Source organism: Nuphar pumila, chromosome 2 (genome assembly GCF_984573655.1).
Source record: "Nuphar pumila chromosome 2, dmNupPumi1.hap1.1, whole genome shotgun sequence".
Classification (NCBI taxonomy): Eukaryota; Viridiplantae; Streptophyta; class Magnoliopsida; order Nymphaeales; family Nymphaeaceae; genus Nuphar; species Nuphar pumila.
The window spans coordinates 80,380,737-80,402,036 of record NC_143250.1 but is presented as its reverse complement, the minus strand read 5'-3'; the positions used below and the strand labels follow the sequence as shown (position 1 = coordinate 80,402,036).

General features: G+C 33.8%; 1 long non-coding RNA gene across 1 annotated transcript in view; it reads left to right on the top strand.

The window, feature by feature from the left end:
* The first annotated feature begins 2,932 nt into the window (after positions 1 to 2,932).
* The window catches only part of LOC149845817 (uncharacterized), a 34,902-nt gene continuing 16,534 nt past the window's right edge, over positions 2,933 to 21,300 (top strand). The window contains exon 1 of the long non-coding RNA XR_016430226.1: positions 2,933 to 3,235. This is a non-coding gene — a long non-coding RNA (uncharacterized LOC149845817). The remainder of the gene's footprint in view (positions 3,236 to 21,300) is intronic.

Here is a 21,300-nt window from a genome sequence, read left to right as displayed (position 1 = left end):
AGAATTTGACCATGAAAATCCTTTAAATTTTTATAGAGCATATATACTAACATGATCTACTAACCTAAATTGAGATTTATAGAAAAATCATTGAACAACCAAAGTATTTTAAGATTTTACAGTTTTATTTTATAAGAAACTGTTTTTTCAAAAAACATACAATTTCTAAAAGGGTTTTCTCTCAAAAACATGTTCTCTATTCATACTTTGATAGCCCTAATCCAAACCCATGTATGTGAGGCTTGGTTATACTTATGAAAAATCAATGAAATTCGTGCCATGAATTCCATTTTACAAGTAGAGCATAGATCCCCCTACCTCTTTTGGTGAAATTCAATCGTATGCGTGTAAAGTGTTTTTCTCGTACGATCTGGCCATTCTACATGAACCATGGCTTTGCACATGACCTCCTAAATCTCCCTTCATGCACGTGAAACCCTCTTTTGCTCAGTTAAGGATAAAACACCAAAAGTCTTGGTGTAGGGAAAAGAGAGAGAAGAGAAGGAAATTTGAAAAAGAGAGAGAAAAACACTTGGGAAAAAAAACAAAGGGGAACAAACGAAAGGGTGGGGTGGGGTGGGGTGGGGTGGGGTGGGGTGGGTGGGGGGGGGGTCAGACCCTCCTCCTTTTTTATAGACCTTTGATTAGGTTAAAAACACGTGCTAATCCCAGCCCTTGATCTAATCTAGGCTAAGTTTCCAAATCAATCTTTGTTCTACTTTTTTTTAAGCATAGTATATCATGTATATACTATATAGATTACATACTATGTTTATTATATTGTAGTCTAAATACATAAGAAAGATGGTAGGTCGATCCCCATGTGTTGGCCCCCCTTTTCATTTTGAAAACAATTTCAACTTGCTTGCTTGGCAAGCAAGTTGACTAGGATTTTTTTTTTCTTTTCCTTTCTTTCTTTCTTTCCTTATCTCACCTTATGTTTATATTTATCTTTGGTCCAACCACTTCATCTAATTTGAAATGGACATCCCTTCCTTGGGAGGTCTCTACTTGAGTGAAATGGTAAGTTTGACTTTTTAGCCTTGTTTTAGTTTTTTTGGTAAGTTTTCAATTTAACTTGATTTTGAAGTTCAAGTTTTATTTTAACATTTTAACATCTAAATGGAGTGACACATAGGATAGGATGACCCACCAATGGACTCTTACTGTATTATAAATTTCACTTAATTTTAGAATTCCATTCCACCAAATTAATTCTAAATTAATTTAAATTAGATTCAAATAGAATTTTATAAAAATTCAAATGTAAAATTACATGAAATGACAATAAATGCAATTTGAGTTAAACTTAAATGTAAATAGATTTCTTCTAAAATTTTTTGAACTTCCATGTAGTTAAATATTTATTTCAAATATTCTTTAAGGGTTAATTTGAATTTTGCAAAAATAATTTCTAAAAAATTCAAAACACAATAGGGTCAATAAGACCCTTGGACGTGTGGGTGCATTTTGTACATTCATTTTTTTCTAAGGTTTAAGCAGTATATAGTATAATACTTAATACATATTAGCAATATTAATTCATTTAAATTATTTTGTAAAAATATCATTTTCTCATAATGTATTTCAAAAATAATTTTTACCAGGTCGGCAGGACCCAATGTCGTTTGAATACTCTATTTTATATTTTTTTTGTAACTTAGATTTTAAACTAAATTCAAATTTATTGAATTTACATTACATACATATCAAGTTATTTGTCTAAAATCCCATTCGACTCTATGTTGATAAAATTTATCAGTTATTTATTATATTTTATCTTTTTCAGAAATTCTATTCTGATTGTGAATTTCACTTATAGCAACTTGAATCAACTTTAATTTTTTATAGGATGGTTATTATATTTTATTTTAAAATAATTTATATTTTTATACTTTTTTCTCATAAAATGTATTATTATTATTATTTTATTTATTAAAAATATCCTAAAGAATTTGCAGGTATTATTTATAGATTCAATCGAAAGTTTTAAATTCAATTTAAAAAAATATAAATTATTGTATATTTTAAACTTGAATTAACATTCAATTAAGTCTTAATTTAAATTTAAATCAAACTCAAATCTAATTATAATATTCGAGACATATTTATTAAATCCGAATTCAAATTTAATTTGATTAAAAATTGAAACCCTGATTCAGAATAAACTTTTTACTACAAATTTATTCTGAATCCTAATAAATGTTTGAATTATAAATTAATTTTTATCATAATTTTAATTAAAATTTTAGCTTTAATTCAATGTTATTTCTGATAAAACATAAAAAATTTGTAGGTTTTACACTTGTCCTCTGCTTCGACCCTGGTTTAGTGCCTTTCCTAGGCACGAGCTCCAATGTTGCTCAGGTAGGTGTAGAAGAAATGTGGGTTTTCAGTTGGGGTTTTGGTAAATGGTAAAAAGGGCAAGAGAGGGGTAATATGGTAATTATATGAAGATTAACCATGGTAAATCACCCTCAATTGAAGTTGTTTAAGAATTATTTTACTAACGAAGCAAGTTATTGCAATTTTCTCAAAAAAACATGTATTTTTCTGCAATTATGTCAAAACTTAAACAGTAAGGGCCATGCTTTCAAAATCAATGTCGGGCTAAAATTGATTTTCAAATGAATTCACAGAATCGCCCCAAATGAGTTTGGCTTAATGGGATGGAATCTAAAGGGTTAGGAAGGTGGTCTAGGTTCAAATCTCATGGGCCTACGGTGGTTGTCAGCGCGGCTAGGTTCTCCTTGTAAATATCAAACAAAAAAACGAATTCAGAGAATCGCTCGGTTGAGACTCGAACCGATCGAGCTGATTGGGTCTATTTTATTTTTTAATTAAAAATAATAAAAAATAATAAAAAATATTGGATTCTTGTAGCATTGTCCGTAGGTCCCTTTTCTTGCTTTGGGCGTGCAGAGAACTCGTTGAGCGGGACACAGAGGGGGAGAGTGTGTGTGTGAGGAAGGGGAAAATTTCGGGCAAAATTTTCGTTTAATTTTCCCTCTTTTCGCTTTGCTTCTCGTTTCCCCCACTAAATCTCTTCATTTCCTCAGCAGCATCTCTTCCTATCTGAGTTCTTTGGCAAAGAATGAGGGCTAGGGTTTAGGGTTTTCGAGCACCTAGGCCTCTTGCGGAGTCGGCACCACGGAGGGAGTCAGCATGCAGGGGCGACGGGGAGAATGATAAGGAGATCTCTCTCGAGGAGATCAAGAATGATAACGTCGATCTGGTGAGACGTGCTCTTCTTTTCGCTCATAGTGGAATTGCGGTTTCTCTTTTGTTTTTTGGATCGAGATTCGGGTGATCGTGTGATTTTTCCGATTCGGTGTCAGTTTCATCCCAAGATTTTCTCTTTACTTATCTTCGGATTAGCTTGCCTCATTGATTTTCGGCTTCTTTTCTAATTTTTCTGGTCTGGGAACACAGTTTTAGTTGCAGTTCGGTCGATAGTTGCTAGAATGCATCAATCTTTGGTTTTGTTTTGATTGATGTAGCATCGTGAACTATATTGAGAGTTCTTTTGGTGTTTTTTCTTTGGTTTTCTGGTGAGATACGGAATTTAGACTTTTTTGACGTTAATACTGCGTATCTTTTGTTTTCCGAGTTTTTTGTTGATATGTTTAGAAGCTCGGTTTTGATTTTTTTTTGATCTAAGAAGAGTCTTCCTTTGGAATTCATTTATTTCTGTGGAATTTGGGATCCGTCTAAATTTTTTTGAGGGCATTATTCTTCTTTATTCATCCACAATATAGCCGTTTACCAGATGAGATTTTTATGCATGGATCTGACTTTTCTTTCCAGAGTGTTATTTTTCAATATATCTGTTTTTTTTGTTCTTTTGCTTGCGTATTCATGAGGCATCATGCAGCACGAGCGGAGCCAGGAATCTAAACTAGGGTGGGCACATACCCATAGTAAAAAAAATTAATTAGTAAAAAAAAAGTAATTATTAATAAACTATACAAATAATATGTTTTAAAAAAATGTAAATAGTTATTTTATACAATCAAATGTCGACATTGCAAAAATAATTGGATGGTCAATCTACTTCCATAAAAGTATAATAGCTATATGCAGTGGCGGAGCCAGAAGTTTTTCGTTGGGTGGGCAGACTTCGGGTCTTGGGGACAATGCTATGGTCTTGAAGGATGATCCATTTATTCGGACCAGTGGTGGAGCTAGAAAATTTTCGCTGGAGGAACAGTCGTTCATGGAGAGATAAAACTTAAATAAGCCTTTGAATTAAAATAACAATTGTTACAAACACAAACAACTAAATTTATGAACATAATAAGATAAAACCTTAAATTGTACTTTTAAACTAAAATAAATATTGTTCACTTAAGAAATACAAACTAAATTCATGAAAATTTTACAATTGATATCTTCTATTTTTCATATTTTGAAAACAATTCATAATTGCATCATCACTGATGGTATCAAATGTCTTCTTCTCTATGTAAGTAATCAAGTAATCAAAGCATCATTGATCCATTCATCTCCCATTCTATTACGTAGACGACTTTTGATATTGTTCATTGCTGAAAATGCTCTTTCAACACTTGCTGTTGCAACTGACAAAGTTAATGCCAACTTAATCAATAGATACACATGAGAAAATACAATGTGCTTTTGAGTTGCTACCATCATCTCTGCTAGCTCTGCTAAAGATTTTAAACTTGAAAACTGATCACTGTTTCGCTTGTCTGCAATATATATATATATATATATCCAATTGATTTTCAAGTTTAATTATGTTTACTTTAGAAAAGTCCTTAGGGTAAAGCTCAGCAAGACGAATCAACTTATCTTTATCAAAAGCAGAAAAAGAATTCTTTGGACTCAAGCATGCCATTGAAAGGAGGAGCTCTGTATTTGTTTTAGTGAAACGATCATTCAACTCTTGAAGTTGCAAATCAATAATAGCATAAAACACATCAATACGATAATGATGCAATGAGGTGATCTTTTCAACCTTACGTCTTGGTCATCCTTGAGGTGTATATGAGTCCCTTAGATCAGGAATCAGAATATCAAATCTTTTATAAAATATGAACACTTTGTTTATGACAGAGTCCCATCCATTGTCTCTCAGACCTTGGAGGCACTGTTTTAATATAGTGACTAAACTCATAGCATTCACAATGTCTTGATCTTTTCCTTGAAGCACTTGTGAAAGATCATCAGTTATTCCCAAAACTTTACACTTCAAATGTAAGCAAAAAACAAATTCAAAATCTTGCAACTGATGATATAAAATAATTGCATCTGAACTTTTTCCTGAATATGTATTTTCTGCAATGAAATCTAACACTTGAATAACAGAAGAATACATACTGAGTAAATTAACCAAAGCATCATAATGAGAACCCCACCGAGTATCACCAGGTCGTTTGAAACTTATTTTTTGATTTAATCCTCGTCTTGTTTCAAGTTCACCCAATGCAAGTGCTTCAAAATTCAATGGATACATCAGGAATAACAAACCACCAGTGGGGAAACTCAAAGCCTACAAAACACCAGCACTATGGAGTCTCATCAAGATCCATATTCACACTCTCACGAGCCTCACTATGAGCTAATAAAGGACATCCAGTTACAATCACGATTACATTGCCAATCAAATTCAAGGGGGAATATTGCACCATAAACAACATAAGCAACCAGTTTCGTTGAATGTGCCATCAAAATTCAAGACAGAGATCAAGTTTAAGTCCCACAAGAATGTGCATTAATGTTTGAAACACGCAAATGTTGTGACAGATTCAAACCCCATAAACCCTCGCAATGGAAATAAGACAATTTTGATAGTAAGGCCCCATCAAGAACATGAAAGGGAGGTAAGACTGTAATCGTAACACCAACAGTAAAATAATAAGACAAACAATAGAAGGCTTCTAAATTTTGAATAAATGAAAACATGTATCACTGAGAAACAGTTGGACATGTCGACACTATCCATGAATTTATAGACATTTCAATATTATAAACACAAATGTGGGTTATCAACAAGAATGAAACCAGAAAGGAAGCCAGAAGCAAAAGTCATGATTACACCTACCAACAAAAAATATATTATAATAAAAACCTTTTTTTACAAGAATTGTGTTCAGAATATCAACCTTAACTAATCAACAACTACTATAAATGACTAGGAGAAGGTAAAAATGTATTGCAGAAAACACTCGCAACAGATGGGTTAAAGAGGACTAACTTGCTTCTCAGAAGCTTTTAACATCTTTTCCTGTTCCAGAAAGGCCTGTTCAACTCTACGCATTGCTTCTCTAGCACCTTCTATTTCATCTTGAGCAACTGCTCTTGCCTCTTCAACCATCTTCTTTGCATAGTCTGAAGTCTGAGCAATGGAGAAGGCAAAATCAATAAACCAACTTCCCCAACAAGAAAATGCAAACTTGTAATCCTTCTAACAAAACACACAGCAAAATTGAATATGTTTGTCCAAAAGTAGTACAAGATATTTGAGCTTTCAGGCTATACTGTCAAAACTTTATCGAATCCCACTAGAATATGCTCTAGACTATTTCTGGGCACTGAGATTTTTCCTCCTGTTTCCTTACTAAGGGAGTTAACTCACAAATTGATGTTTGAGCTTACATAAATCATAGTTTAAGAAGCTAAACTTTGCCTAGAAATCCCCAAGCAAAACTATACCACATGGATATGTCTGTTAAACACATGGCATGGCTATAAGTTTTCCATTAGCAGTTGTACAAAGGGGCATAGGTATTGGAGTAAAAGTGGGGCATCTGAGCAGCATAGGGCAAAAAGTCTCCTTTCAACAGCAGTCCTAGAACAAAAATCTAGACCAAACCTTATTCATGCAGGGTAAATTGCAGCACTTGTTCAGTTTATTCAATAGAAGAAAAGAGAATTGTTATCTAAAAACAAGAAGTTAAATTGTAAGGGAGTCATACACACTACTTCAAAAGTGGTACAATACAAGATTGCATCACTTTCTTTAAATCATAAAACTTTCATAGTCTACAATTACAATATAGTGATGATCGACATACTGATAGGAGTCATACACACTATAGGAAGGGGTTGGGAAACAAGGGGTCAGGGGCAGAGCCCCCTGTCGAGAAACAACGCAGGCAGGGGTGGAGCGAAGCCCCCTGCTGAACAATATCAAGATTCAAGAGCGAGGGGGTAGGGAGGTTACCTGCGTGAGTGCGATGGTCGCCGACGAAAGGAATATGGCAAAGGAGGAGGAAGGTCCGACTGCGACACTGGTGGCTCGCGTCGCCGGAGCTTGCAGCAGAGAGAGAGAAGCTCGGAGGGGGAACCGGCACCGCGGGTTCACCGAAGGGAGGCTAGCGGCACAGTCGCCTGTGGCTACAGAGCACAGGGGAGGAGTGCCGGCGAATGGGGTTGCCGGTGATAGATGGGGAACTCCAGAACGGAGGGGCAGAGTACAGAGGAGAGAGGAAAAGTGGCGAGGGTTTTACCGTCGCCCCTTTCGGCCTGCGTCTTTAAGACGCAGGCTCTAGACTCATCGAGAGCTCGGGTCCCAAGTCGACTCGGTTTCCCGAGTCTTGAGTCGACTCGGTTTCCCGAGTCACGAGTCGACTCAGTTTCAAATTCTAGGGTGGGCGACCGCCCACCCATGCCCACCCCTGGCTCCGCCACTAGCTATATGAAAGACTAAAACAAATTACACAAACAAAAACCCCTAAATCTTACTAGAAATCAAAATGATGATAATTGCTAATTGAAAAGGAAAAAAATAGAAAACCCTTAAAACCCTAATTAGCATTCATGTCATTTGAACATTGTAAATCAAAAACCTAAATCCTAGCAAAATTCTTTTTGATAAAAAAATGCTAATATTCTAATGAAAATTAAGCATTAATTATTCATGGATTCATCCCTAATGGTAATTGAAAAAAAAACACAAAACCCCCTAAAATCTTAACTAAACATTTATGCTATTTTAAAAGAACCAAATCAAAATCACAAATCGTAACAAACATCATTCATAGATATCTAAATTGACCCCCCCCCCCCCCCCCCCCCCCTAAAATTCTAATTAGAATTAAGCATGCATTCATAGAACCGTGTTTGATGTTCAGTGATACGACACTTTAAAAAAGCTCGGGTGTTGGAGCGCGGTGGAGCGTGACAGAGTGCAATGGAGGAGGTCCTCTCATTCTTCCAGATTGAGGGGAGAGAGGGGAAGACTTTCTTTCTTGTTCTTCCCCCTCTCTCTTTCTCGTTCTTCCTGATTGAGGGGAGAGAGGGGAAGATTCTTTCTCTATAGCGCTCCTAAAATTTTAACCAAAAAATACAGATTTTTTTTATGCAAGGTCTTATTGATGACATTGCTCAAACCGGACTAAACACTATGGGGTCAGCTTGTGTGCAAGTGCTAGCATTTAATAGCCCACTAGAACTAAATTCACGAAAGAGACACCAAAGACAAGATTCCTTTATCAAAACGAAATACAAAAAATACAGTGGAAAACATTTATTTTTGTTTTGGTTAGAATTTCGGGCGGGTTACATGTATTTCAAGATCCAATTCTCATATTGGACTTGGTCCAGGTTCAACTTGTAATTCAGTTCCAACTTAGAAATCCGAATTTGAAACATAAAAGATACATACAATTCATGCATCAATTTAAAACCATTCATCAATTAAATAAATTGTTTCTAAACAATTGTCAAATAAATTAATAAGTCTTTTAATTTAAGACTAATCCCAGATCTAAGCATTTGGTTCTTGGCACCACCCGCAACATCTCGCCATCACTCAAGCTTTCTACTCATTACCTGTATATTGGTAATATAAGGGTCAGATTCATCAAGTGTCAGTAAGAACACAATAACAATGCATATGTGTATACATGAGACATGCATCTTTTCAAAACTTAAACAATGCAACATCTTATCATAATACATATATTCAGCTAGACAAGTATACAATCAAATCCGTGTATTATATTTCAAAACATGACATACCCATGATTATGCATCTGAATTATTAGGGCATGTTTTCAATACAAGTTTTTACAGAATAAATGTGTTCATATGTATTTTTTTCTCTTTTTACCACTCATGCATTCACACACAGGATAAGTCGTTAAATTAGAGAAGACCACCCGAGTGTTTATTATACTGTGCATTTTAATTCTGAGTGACTTACTGAAATGGATCCACTAAGGGAGGTCCGTGATCGAGAGAGAATCCACCAGTGGCTGAGATTTCGAGAATGCATCTTAAACTTTTGCAAAAGACATGAACATACCACCTAAGACACATTGGTAGTTCGCCCCCTAACTCTGAGGATTGTGGACCAAATGAAACGCGTTGCTCTTAAAATAATACATAACGGTCCAACAGAGTTTTGTACCACCAACCTTCTCCAAGGTAAACTCGATTTAAATAGGTTACTGGGTGTTATAATTAAAACATGGTTCATTGCTTTTTCATCACATGTGCCTTTTTTTAATTCAACACTCTAGGCTCAATAGTCCAAGTACCCCTCCAGGGTAGCTTTCCACATTGCCTTTCATGACGAGTATTATACTACTCATTCATATTAATTACATAGTTATATTTGCTCATTCATTTTAATAACCCATTTAGAATGCTTCGGTGCCTTTAAACCGGTCGAGCATCTTGCCAGTGAAGGCGATCCCCAAATTATTATGTGTGCATGCATTTCTTTTTCATAACTTGGTGCACTTTTAGCATTCCATGGGTTGTTTTCCAACCCCTTGCTCGTTAATGAGCGATCCCTTGTGCATGCATGCTTTTTATGTCTTACAACACATTATCATCACATGTTATGACACATATTTGTGCACTTATGACACTACATTGGTTTTTTAAAATCACAAGCTCAATCATGAGTATCAACATGTGCATGCATACTTTTCATATCTTATAACACATTATAACATCATATAATATCATGTTGCATATCAACACATCATGTTGCACATCATTACATCATGTTGCACATCATTACATCATGTTGAATACTAACACATCATGCAACCCATTATAGCATTATAACAAAAATTTACAAGATAACATTCATAACTGATGGCACAATGGTACACCCTCATTAGGCTCACATATAGTACACCAATAGGTCAGGTGTCTATCTGATTCACCTTTGAAACCAAGCCGTGTTAATCCGGTTCACTTTTGGAATCATGACATGTATTCAAACACAAGTTTCCACTTCGGAACTGTGTGGATAGAATTTCTTAGTCATTAGAAATTCCGTCATAAATCATAGAAAATGATTTTGGCTATGATATTTTTACTGGAGATTCATACACATGTTAGTTGTCTATAGGAAGAAACCTAGGCCTAAACTCATTCCGAGTTAGGGAATACAAATTTCGGAAATACTGACTGTTTTTTGTTTGCAGAACAATTTTATCTGGTTCAGTCTTTTTAATGAAAAATCAGCCATGCATCACACAAAATGAAATAAATTTTAGGATTTTTACTGTGAGTGACTTGATATGTTTGACACAAGTCTCTAAAAACCTAAACTTAAATTCATTTCTCATAAATAATTAAAAATTTTGTGATACAGGTTATTTTTGTTATTTAATATACTGTTTCTAAAAATTGCAGGTTTTGGACTGTACTTCTGGGATTTTTAATTTCCAAATTGTAAAGAATCAACACACAAGATTTTTATCGTGTGTTCTTTCATATATAAACTAACACATAAAATTTCAGTCATAAATCTTGAATAATTTGGGAGCAATAAATGTTACTAAAACGTGCAGTCAACACAGACTTTCTGTCAGGATAAAAATTACGTGTCAACTTGCAGAGGTTGTATCTCCCAACCCGTAACTCATTTGAGTCTAAATTTTTATCTGCGATTGTTTTCATATATCTGAACATTTCTAAAAATTTTCAAGATTTATGGGTTCACTGTTTTGGAGAACCAGATTTTTATTTACAATATGTGGGAATAAATATTCATAACATCCAATTTTCAAGAAATACATCATGAACTTCATGATTTTCATAACAAAATACATTCAACGATTTTGATTCATCAAAACCACATCATATTCATGTATATACACATTTAAGCATATTGGAATTCAGAAGCATCATACGTATCATGAATATACATATGAAATCAAATACTATCATATAGAGAATACGTTTTTCTCAAAAAACGGTTTTCTAAAAAAGATTTCGGTTTATTAAAAACCTCTAAACTCAAAACTCTATTAGTACCTAGGTGAATCTAGGTTGATATGCATGCTGATACACATCTGAGAATCATTCACAGCATGTTCATGTATCTAGCCCCATACACATGCAAAGCTACAATGTACTTACCTCGAAATCGAAAAATTAAACTAGAAAAAGGCTCTATTGCAAACATGAACACGGACCAGATTCTTCTTCCTACGTATTACTTCCAAGCTGCAGTCACACCAGCAACAATGAAAGTCCTCTCGAAGGAGGGGGCATGTGTGAGGAAGAAGGAAGCGAGAAAAGGGAGAGAGATAATAGGGATTAAAGAGAGGAATAGAGAGAAAAAAACACTAGGGGTGTGTGGGAGAAGGGAACTTTAATTGAGAAGATTGGGGACAATTTCTATGCAAAAAAATTCAGAGAATTAATTTCTTAAAAATATTTTGAAACATCGCTATTTCATGATGAAAAAGTAGTTATCATAAATACAAGGAATTTCGAACAAATTTGTTTCCAGCTTGAAAACTTTATTGCGAAAGTGAAAGCGTGCAGAAGGTGCCTGAAACAATCGAAAAGCCTATGTATACAACATGAATAAGAATGCTTGTGCATTTTGAACGAAGACAATTCATAATCCTTATATTGTATGTTGTATTCAGAAAAACGTAAAAGTAGATGGTAACTAAAGAAGATGGATGTTGACAATGTATCAAATAAGATGGATGTTGACAAAAGATGTATCTTTACATATTATAAAGTAGATTCCCCATTATAAAAAATAAAGAAAATAGTTATTGTAAAGTAGACTCCTCATTCTCTAAACCAATAATTGTATTACAATAAGGTATAAGATTCTGCAGTTATTGATGCTGCTTATTTTTCTTTGCTTGCTTGATTCCGCCCTCTACTCTTTTCTTTTTTTTTCTTCTTTTTCTTTTTTCCTTTTTTTCTTCTCTTTTTTTCTTCTTTTTCTTTTGTATTATTTTTGTTCTTTACATGTATGCTTGTGTTTTCCACGTAGGAGCCTGTTTCTTCGAAACAAGGCATCCATACACCAAAATCATAACTTACCAATTATGATTTAACTCACCTTCATCTCAATCATAAATATTTACATTATATCTGATATAATTCAAAATTAGATTTATAAAATTTTTAAAGGAAATATCAAAATATAATTAGGGTCATGAAACTCGACTTTTTTCGATAAGAGCTCCTATAAACTCTTACCGAGCAAATCTACATGACCCCGATTAATGTATTGATTTTCAGTACATCAAATTATATCAGACCTAATTAAAACATTAATAATATCAAATTGAATCAATGAGTTTATTACAACTAACCCATAACAAAAAAACACACAAGCCAATTTTCCGGTCTAGGCTCCCATTAGCCTAAATCAGAAGACTAATATTTTTAATTATGTTTCAGTTGTAGCCAAACTTACACAAGGTAAATTCACATAATTTAATTGAGTTCATGCTGCAGATGATCTCAAAAATCAAACCACAACATATAAATTATAAAATTCAAATTCTAATAAAAGAGCACAAAACCCTAAACCGATTTATCAGAAATCAGAGTTTTGATTCTATCAATATAAACCATTCGATTTCCATCCCATCAAGCTTGTTTTTCAGTTATTTAACAAGCTACACATAATGTCCATATTCCATACATATGAAAATATAATTCTTTAGAATCGTATAACAACCAAACTTTTGCAGTATTTTTCAAACACAACCTGCACAAATTCGAATTCAGGTCTTCCCCAATGCTTGGGTCTATGTTCATGGTTAAGTAAGATGTATTAATGCTGATAATATACAAGACATGAAAGAAAAATAGTGACAACAAAATCCAAACACGTTACTGCCTAAACACATGCACAAGTCATAAGGGAAATTCAGACCCCTAATAACCCGATTTTGCAAAATCCATAAAAAATTGTAGAACACATGCAACCTTCATATTTTTATGGGGGCTTTCCTCACCTGTCAGGAACTCAACCCAACAAACCGATCTTCAAAATCATGAGTATAAAAATAATAAAAATTCCTCTACTGAACCTGTTCTGACAGAGTTATAAACCAGATTCTGTAAACTGCAGGAATTTTCTCAAATTGAAGAATTTCTTGGGATTTATAAAAAACGTTTTTGACAAAACCCTTTTTACACCGTCTTGTATTATCTATTGGACTTTACCCAAAATTTTCATAATTTATTTGGAGTGGTTATGCTCAGGCTTCTATGCCTTTCAAAAAGACAGGTCAAAACAGTCTTGTAACCAGAGCCTAAAACCGACACTCTATTAGGATGGACGTTTCTCCCTCAAAATTGATCCAAATCGGGCAAAACAAAGCCTTGGATATGTAGATTGTCCTTGTATTTTTAATTAAAATTTTTGGACTGATATTCTCAAAGATACAATATTATTTTCGAAATTGGTCGGGAAAACATAACAGTCATCCCAAACAAAAGTTTCTCAGAAAATATTTTCGCTAAAAACTATCTTGAGCCTATAAAATCTTTGAAACTTGTTTCAAACAGATTACATAATGACTAACCTATGGACAACACAAAAAACAAAACATTATGGCTAAATCTAACATGATTCAACAATTAAACCTTGTTTAAATGTGCCTTTTAAAAATGATTTTACGAAAAACCCATGATTTGTGTTTTTGAAAATCCAAATAAGCAACGTCTTCTCAAAAAACATGTGTGATTGATCTGATAATACAAATACACATATGAAACGATATACCATAAACATCCACATGCTTGGTGTATGTACAAAGCATAAACAACGTAAATCTTACCTGAAAGAATCGATAGATCGATAAACCGGATAAGAAAATTGGATGATCTGGTAGTCTCACCGCCACCACCTTGATGAAATACGCATGTCTAATGACTTCTCAAGCCACACATGCCAGACCTCCTAGGCATGAATAGGAGAGGAGGAAGAAAAAAGAAAATAAGAAAAAAAGATCAAAGAGAGAAGAAAAATTTATGGGAAGTGAGAATGAGAGGGGCATGTGGGAGGGGGTTTATATAGTCCTCTCTCTCCTAGCTAGAGTTCCAACATGAATACAAGTCTTTCCTTCAAAATCGTGTGGGCGGAGAAGAGTCCTAGCCTAGAGCAACTACCAACTCTCTCTTTAGCTTTCTTTTCTTATTTTATTATATATATATATATATGTATATTTTCTTTAAAAGTCTTAGTTAACTAGGACTCTTCTTGTTTTGACTTTTCCACCATGTTAACCACTAACAAGTAGCTAAGTTATCTAATGTTCTAAGAGGTGGGGGACGTTCTACCCTCTTTGATTTCCTCTTTACCTAATTAACAAATTGATTAATTAGAAAATTCTAATTTCTCAAATAAAATCCTAATTAATTTCTAATTAAAACCAAATAAAATTTAGATTCAACTATAGGGACTCTTGGATCTAAATGGGGTCCATATAAGCCATCTCATATGAGGGTCCAATCCATTGTTATTGGATCCAATTAACATTTTAAATTAGACCCAATCCATTTTATTAATTCAAATTCATATTGGATCCGAATGCTAGGATTTAGATCTAAATCCAATATCCAAAGTCTAAAAATATTCAAATCATTTAATTTCTTGTTTAGTCTACATATTTTGAATTTTACAATTATTCTTGCAATGTTCTTCATAAACTTGAGTATGAATTTCATAATTAATCGAAATCAAGGAAGTCAAAAAATTCAAGAATTTCAAGAAAATCAAGATTTTTCACTCAAATCATAGATACACATAAAAATTCATCATTTATTTACACTAGCAACACAAATGTTAACTCAATTTCAATACAAAAATAGATTCTATTTTTATATTCATATCAAAAAATAGTGCTAGATTTGGATTAAAGATCCAGTAAGAATATGATATTAATTAGAACTTGATTTGGATCTAGATTGTGATATAAAATCATATCCCAGTTCAATATAATTCACTGGATCCAGTTCAGATTTGGACTCGATGTTGAACTTGAAGCTCAAAATTCAGATTCAGATTTTAACCTACCAATTCACGTTCATACTCTAATGTTAGCTCGATAGTTGTCTCTGGGATGTGCAAATGGATTGGCTTCAATTGGATCCCCAATCCAGATGATACATTTTTTATTGCATGTGGATCTCAATGAAGATCCTGTCATGAAATAGCACAAAACCCAAGACATTCCAAATCGTAGTTCAAATGCCAATTGAAATGTATTTGAATACTAATAATATGCAAAACTTGATACAAGTTGTATGAATAAATGATTTCATTCTTAATGAACAAAAATATATAAAAAAAATAAACACATAAGGGTCTCACTACAATACACTAAAAAACACATAAAAGAACCTAAAACTACCCATCACTCACACACAGCCCCCGTATATATAAAGAGAAAATAGAGAAAGAGATAGAGTAAAGAGAGAAGAGAGAAAGTCCTCTCTAGCCATTGGACTAGAAAACTAGTTGTTGGGTTTAGTTCTCAACACAAATCTAGCTGTTTGGCTGAGTTTCCAACAACTAGACTGTTGGGTTTAGTTCCCAACACAAATCTAGCTGTTTGGCTGAGTTTCCAACAACTAGACTGTTGGGTTTAGTTCCCATTGTTGGGTTGAGTTCTCAACATCTAGTGTAAAGTCAACTTTAGTTGACTTTATAATGAATATATATGTATATAAATAAATATATATAATATAATATAATAATATAAATAATATATATATATATAAATATATATATACGTATATATATAATATATACGTATATATATAATATATTATATACATACAAAAAGGATAGCGTAATCTTAACCCCCCCCCCCCCCCAAACGTGAGTTTGCAATTACAAAGAAAGAATCCATTATATAAAATGTCTTCATTGCCTTCATCAAGTTCTTCCATTCGTTGCTTCCTTAAAGGATGCTCTTGATCTTTAATCATATGCTGTATTATACAAAAGGTTTTTAAGATCTTTAATATCATCAATATTTGGGAACTTGTAAATAGAGCTAACAAAACTTTCCAACTATACACATATATATCATAAAACATAAAATATTTCAAAAATAATATATGAGTTATATATTATGGAGAGATGATGACCAAACACACCAAAAATACAATATATAGAAAATATTTAATAAGACAATTTAACATTTTTTAAAATCATTTAAAAAAATTAATTTTGAAAAATTATTAAATTTTCAAACACAATAGTCATTTAGAGACTCACTTCAATAAATAACTTTAAGAAATCATAGTTCTTAATTCATAAGAGAACATGATTGCATATTATCAACAAGAGAAATGCATACATAAAATATCTTAAAGATAAACTCATAAATCATTAATTACTTTAAAAATGTATGAAAACATGTATTATTCAAAGTCAATAGTCACATATATCTATCACAAAAAGCACATTAATGCATAAAAGGCATGGATTGTCAACCAACGTCAATACCATGAAGAAATAACTCACAAAAGAGCTTAAATCCCAAAATCCCACAAAAGAGGGTAAAATACTTATAGTTAGATTTTTTTTTTAAGAAAAAATCATTTTTACAGAGCGGAAGATATAAGAAATGATTCAAGTCATCCAATAAGGATTTAAGAAGATACAAATAATCATGGATCAATTAACTATTACATTTTAGAAGTAATATTAACCACACAACTAATGCATACATGAATGAATCATGCAATAGTTTAAAATCAATGAAAAAGTCATTTATGGACTAATTTTAAGAAATAACAATTAAAAACTTTCAAGAGACAACACCTTATGTGAAATATGAAGAGATTTAAAATCCCACTAATATCAAGAAATGATAGTTTGTGAATATCAATATATATGCAAAACACGCAAGGCAACCAATCATGAAACAAATTTAAAGTATCCTTAATCATGAAATTAAAGCATATTTAATGCAAAATGCATGATAATATTTCAATAACCATTTCCCATACAAGGACAAATGAATAGTAAAAATTTAGAAATTTTATAAAGAGATTTAAAAATCCCACATGACACAATGAATGATATTTGCAAATCTCAACAATAATTTAACCACCATAAACAATCACCTCACTTGACCTCCAAACCTAAAAAAATCAAGTCTATCAGCTCTTAGAATAAGAGTATAATCATAATGCCACTTATGGGCTAAACAAACACACAAAGTGTGAATAATCAACGGGTGCACATAACTCACCACATTGAAAACATTTCTTGTCTACCTATAATGACACTCAATAGGTGTATTAGCTACTAGAACAAGAGTATAATCACAATGTCACTTATGGGCTAAAAACACACACAAAAAGTGCGAATAATCAACGAATGAGTATAATTCACCACATTGAAAACATCTCTTGCCTATATATAATGATGTTAAATTATATACTTAAATATATATACGAATGTATATATTTAAGTATATAATTAAACAGTATAACCAAAATACCCGATAGGGGTATTTTGATAATTTCACTATACATTTTTATTTTTAGATACTTTTCTTTTTCTTTATTTTTCTTTTTTCTTTTTCCTTTTTATTTAATGAATTTGGACCACATAAAGGGGCCCCACCTCCTAGTCATTGGGACCCCAAACGGTCATAAATATGACCGTTTGGGGCTCCCAACGGCTAGAAGGGAGCCCCTCTATGTGGTCCCTTGGGTCCTCCCTCCTCTATAAATTGAGGGCTCCTCCCTCATCCTTGTATGGCTTTTAGCCTCTCCTTTTCCCTCATTCAATAAAGTTATTTTTTCCTGTGGGTTATTTGCACTTGTATTGTGCTTGTGTTCTCTTTTGCACATTGTGTGCTTGTGTTGTTGGCTTCCTTGCTTCTCCTCTATTCGCATATTGGTGCTTTCACGTCTTTCATTACATGGTATCAAAGCAAAGTTGGTGATCTTGCATACTTATTGAAGCCTTTGGGAAGCATGCCTCTCAACTTATTTGAAGAATGGAATCCTCTTTGTTATCTATGGAGTCCGAATCAAAGGTAGAACTCTCTTTTAAGCTCAATGGATCCAATTATCTTATGTGGGCTTCCGCTATGGAGAATCACTTAAGAGGTAAGAAACTTTGGGGTTTTGTTATGGGAACCTCTCCCGAACCTTCTCTTAAACTCACTAAAATGGAAGGAGATGTTAAAAAGGCTTTGGATGGCGATGAACACATCAAGGCAATCAATGATCACCAATCCAAATTAGAGGATTGAGAAAGTAACCATGCCAAAATTTTGGCATGGTTCATGAACAATGTTGATCTAAAGAATTGTGCCAATATTGCGAAATTTAGAAGAGCCAATGAGACATGGTTCTTTCTTAAAGGTATGTATACCCAAAAGGACCTTGCTAGGCAATTCTTTTGTTAAGAAAAAATTAGATCTACCAAACAAGGGGACATGAGTGTCTGGGATTATTTTAGTGCTCTTACTCTCCTTTGGGATGAGCTTGCCCTCCTTGAACCTAAATGGGTGGCTCCATAAGATATTGAATTAAGAAGGTAACAAGTTGAAAACGAGCATTTTTTCCAATTTCTGTATGGTCTTAGACCAGAGTTTGAGCAAGTTCGGGCATCTCTTCTTCATCGTAGCAAAGCTCTGCCTATTGAGGATGCTCTTGCTGAAATATGCCAAGTCGAAACTCGTCTTGGCATTTCCCTAAAGAATGGTGATGTATTGGCCGTTACTAGGCCCGAAAACAATGTTAAACCATATAAACCTCCTCATTTTGGAAAGAACAATAGAAGAGGTATCATATGTCACTTTTGTAATGAACCGGGGCACATTAAGCCTGTTTGCCCCAAGCTTAAAGCTAAGGTTGCCGCCGTTAACGAAAATGCTTCAAAAAGGGAAGAAGATGGAGGTGATATTAAAGTAGCTCTCAATCAAATCTCCGAAGTTCTCCAACATCTTCTCAAAAATTCATCTTCCTCTACCTCGGGTGCCGCGATTGTCTGCTCTTCATCACCCCCAGGTATGTGGATTCTTGACTCTGGCGCATCCTTCCATATGGCATCTCATAAAAATATTTTATCAAATGTGTTTACCGACCCCATACCTTCATATGTTTCAACGGCCGATGTGACATCTTTAAAAATTGATTATATTGGGACACTTAAAATTTTATTCCAAAAGTAAGAGTTGTTCCAAAAATCAATCTAAATCTTCTTTCAGTTTCTCAAATTACCGATCATAGTTGCCAAGTCTCTTTCTCACTCAAAGGTTGCACTGTGCAGGATCTCCAGTCAGAGAAGTTGATTGGGCGCGACCATAGAAGGGGTGATCTTTACTACATGGATTTTTTGGCTCTTCCAACCAAGTCATTTTGTAACCTTGTAAATGCCAAAAATATCGATATTTGGCATAAGAGACTTTGCCAACCTAATTTTCTAAAGATGTCACTCTTTCCTTTTTTGAGCAATTCTTGTAAAAACAATCACATGTCTTGTAAAGATTGTATCTTTGGAAAATCTAAAGCTATTCCTTTTCCTCGAAGAAAATTTGTCTCCACTAGGCCATTTGAATTAATACATTCTGATGTATGGGGTCCCTCTTCGGTTCTATCCAAAGGAGGTTTTTCATATCATGTTCTGTTTATTGATGATTTTACTAGATTCACGTGGATCTATTTTTTTAAGTAAGAAATCTGAAGTTTTCTCTTTTTTTAGAGAGTTCCATGCAATGATAAAAAATCAATTCTTAGGCAACTTGTCTATCCTTAGATTGACTCAGGAGGCGAATTTATGTCAAATGAATTTTAAAATTACTTAAAAGAAAATGGGATTTGTCATCAACGTTCTTGTCCAAACACTCCGCAAGAAAATGGTCTTGCGGAAAGAAAACATAGGCACATAATAGAAACGACTAGAACCCTGTTAATTTCAAAAAACATCTCAAAATCTTTTTGGGTTGAGGCGGTTCTGACCTCCGTATATTTAATTAATCGAACTCCCTCATCTTCTTTAAAGAATTTCTCTCTATTTGAAAAGCTTTACAACATGACTTGTGATTATCAAAGGCTAAGGATCGTTGGATGTAAATGTTTTATCTTAACTCGTAAAAATGATAAACTTTCTCCAATGGCGATTGAATGTATATTTTTGGGGTATGGTGAAAAACAAAAGGGTTATAGGTGCTTTGATGCAACGAATAACAAATTGTATATCTCAAAGGATGTTACCTTCGTAGAAAATGAAAATGGATTTTCCCACAAATCAAATGAAAAGGTAGATTATTCTTTCCTGTTTGATTTATTACCGCATGATAATAGTTTTGAAGAGACTATTAATGAATAACAGGAATAACATATAGATGATTTGGATACTGAACAACAAGAAAATATAAATGAACCTACATCTAGGCAAATTCAAGTTTATTCCAGAAGAGAAGAGGCAAATCCTCCTTGTGCTCTTGAGAGATATTCTCAAAGTAACACTACGGAAGAATCATCTCAAAGAAGGTCAAGTCGCGTAATTAGAGCACCAAATAGATTTTTATCCTATGAATCTTTTTCACCAAATTTTAGGGCATGTCTGTTAGCTTTGCATTCCTTTTATGAACCGAATCATTACAATTAAGCTAAACAATATGATCATTGGGTTAAGGCTATGGAACTTGAACTCAGAGTTACCGGAAGCGCCTAGGTAAAAGGGGAAGCGCACTTCGGAAGCGCGAAACATCGCGCTTCCGAAGCGTGCAGGGAAGCGTCCTTTTTTTTGGGAAGTGTGCTTCCCTTTAATGGGAAACACACTTCCCTTTACTGGGAAATATGCTTCCCATCACGTTTCCCCCGCGTTTCCCCAACGCTTCTCCCTCGCTTACCCCATTTTTTTCATTTTTTTTGTATTTTTTATTTTTATTTTTTTCGCTTCCCCCTTGCTTCCGAGACGCTTCTCGATTCGCTCCTAAGTGGTCCCACGCTTCTCGCTTCCTAAAATTTTGAAAGTGCCTCGCTTCCTGCTCCCGCTTCCTCAACTGGCAACCATGCTTGAACTAGATGCTCTTAAAAGGGCGAAAACATGGGAAGTTGTTGATT